Below are 3,158 nucleotides of genomic sequence, written 5' to 3'. Positions count from 1 at the left end.
TATTGTATAAATAAAATTAAAAAAATAAAAAGCCCAAAAACATGAAACAATCTTTACTTTGTAATTGTCATTTAATGTGTATCGTGTTATCTTTTCCCAAATAGGATTAATACTTATTTATAGCCCTTAGTTGTTCATAACGAGACAAGTCGATGACTGACGAGGATCGGTATGATAGGTCTATGGCTGATGAGGGTCGTTGTGACAAGTCGATGGCTGATGAGAATCGACATCGATGTCGATGCTGTGCTTTTATATTTTCTTTTATAATTGCTTGTGCAATCACAGGTGGAGTAATTGCGTTCTACTTATTTTTAATGGCCCGGCCGACACATATCGACATACAACAACTCTACATTCAAGAACATTCCAGTAACTCCTCCAATCCTAATAATACCTCATTCGTGATCGACCTCAAATTCAAGAATCCTCAATATACCGACGATGTCAACGTTACTTTGTATTGTTCCTCCTGCCAAACCTTCTCCGCCATGGGCTCTCACATCGTCGCAGGATTCAACTATTTCTTGGGGACGGCGCATCGGGAGGCGGTGCTGGTGCCTAGTGGGCCGTCGTGGGACGACACACACCAGAAGCTTGCTCAAGGGTCAACGGTGGAGTTGAGGGTTGAGATAACCACCAACTTTATAAGCAGTGTAAATTGCCGTGATTGTAGCAGCGTTGAGGAGAGAGGAAAGTGCTATTGCAGTGGTTGTGGGGAGGCCACGCCGGTGAAGGTGGTGGCTGGTTTTCTTCTCGAAGACTCCGGCCAGGTTTCGAGGATTAGTTAAATTTTGATATTTTTTAAAAAATTTCTTCCGTTTAATTTAATTCTGCTCTTAGTTTTCAGATGATATTTGCTGTTTTAGTTCGATTCATGTTATTAATTACGTTTTTTGGAGTCATATTTAAATAAGTTATTTTACTAATTATTGTAGTATTATCTTTTTAGTAAGTATATAACGGTGAGTTTTTAATAACAAACCGATTAGACTCCAATGGAATTTTATTGGAGTCTTAAGTTTCTAACTAAATGATGCTTTTTCCAATAATATATACATTTTTTTAATTTTATGTGACTAATCATACTTTAAATGGTGACTTGTTCGAAAAAAGATGTTGACGGGGCAAAAAAAATTTCAAATTTTATTATATAAAACGAGGTTGATAGAGCCGAATCGGGTAGGAATTCATATAACTTGTAAATTGATGATTTTAAGGACCAAGTTTAAATTTTACAAGAAATACCAAATAATGTCCAAAATTTGTGATATATCTGACCAAAACCCCTTCTTCAATTCAGTGCGCGCCATTGTACCATGCGTGCATGACACAAACATCGACTTTGCCGCCAGCCAAGGGCCCGAACCCATCATCACAACAAGCCCAGGACGCAAGCTGGGTCATCAAGCCAAGCTTAAAGATTGCATATCAAGATCGAGATATGATCATACTATTCTTCGAGTCTCGTGATATGATGTATATGAGGCAATATCATTCTAGTATATAAAAATAGGAGTAATGTATCGAACTGATAGAGCTTTCTTTGTCGATTCTTTCGCGAGCCGAATTACGAGAGTCATAAGGTTTAGTTCCTTCTTCTACTTAAAAAGGACATTTGTTGAGTCATTAATATCATTGAAAAATAACAACGCTACCTTTTCCCTTTTTAATGGTACTACATGTTTTATTCTTTTGTAGAACATATTTTTATTCCATAAAAGTAGGTAATTTTATAAGTCATATTCCGATCTACTATATTCAAGCCAAAAACTAACAATTGGTTTTAGATAAATCAAATATAGTTAAAATATATACCCAATATATGAAAAGCCTTAATACACCAAAAATTATCTCTAAACATGAAAACAATTTAAGTCCATTTTCACAAAATTGTTGATCTTATATTGAAGGTCCAGAAAATGAAACTACTACCATATAAGAACTACAGTTTATTTGCACCAATACGCAGTGAGCCCATGATTAATAATTTAATATAACCATATAAATTTTCTTATTATACCAATTGACTTATAATATTACATCATGCCAGACAATACTTAACTAATAAAAGTAAAGTATATCGTATATATAAGATTAGCAAGCCCCAACACGTAAAACAATCTTTAATTTGTTTGTTATTAGTTAATAATCCAAGTATATCTCGATTTCCTTGGATATTTTCCAATTTGGTTTAAGACTTATTTTGCCTATAAATATATCCCCTTAGTTTTTCATAACTTGGTGCCGAATTTGTCCTCGTTTGTTTTTTGTGGAATAGTGCTATAGTTCTTGTTTAGAGTATATTTTTTGAGATCCCCACAATGACTGACAAGGATAGTTGTGACAAGACAATGATTGACTTGGAACGTTGTGACAAGTCAATAGCCCACGAGGACAGCGACAAGTTGATGACTAACAACAAGAATCGTTATGCCAAGCCATTAACTAGAGAGGAACATCTACAAGGCTGCCTTGCCCTGTTGTTTTTTGTTGCCATAATTGGATATTCTATGTACATCGTGGGCAAGGCCATGACGCCGCATCTCTCCATACAACAACTGCACGTTCGCGGAGATTTCAGCAACTCCTCAAACCCTAATACCTCCATCGTCACAGACATCAAATTCAAAAGTCCTCAGTTGTCCGACCAACTCAACATTACTTTGTACTATGCCTCCTCCAACCAGAGCTACTCCCCCATCGGGTACAGCATCGTCCCAGGATTCAGCGACGGCATGAGCACAAAACATCGGGAGGCGGTGGTGGTGCCTAGTGGGCCGTCGTGGGACGAGGCGCAACAGAAGCTTGGTCAAGGATCAACGGTAGAGTTGAGGGTTGAGATGACCACCGCCTATATATACAGAGAGAAATGCCGTCATTGTATCGACGTTGTGGAGCGTGAAAAGTGTCATTGCAATGATTGCGGGGATGTGAAGCCGGTGAAGGTCGTGGGGGGCTTTCTTGTTGGTGGCTCCGTCGAGGTTGAGAGGATTACTTGAATTTTTATTTTTTTTGTTATTTTTTCTCCCTTTAGTTTCATTCAAATTGCTTTAATTTTAATTTCTATTCATATTTATTAGTACGTTTTGGTTATGTTCGGGTAATAGTATAAAATTTATTTTTGTTATTTTAACTCATTGCTGTATTATGTTTTT

The sequence above is a fragment of the Salvia hispanica genome, chromosome 4, assembly GCF_023119035.1.
Source record: "Salvia hispanica cultivar TCC Black 2014 chromosome 4, UniMelb_Shisp_WGS_1.0, whole genome shotgun sequence".
In the NCBI taxonomy this organism is placed as follows: domain Eukaryota; kingdom Viridiplantae; phylum Streptophyta; class Magnoliopsida; order Lamiales; family Lamiaceae; genus Salvia; species Salvia hispanica.
Note: the sequence above shows the minus strand (reverse complement) of the source record.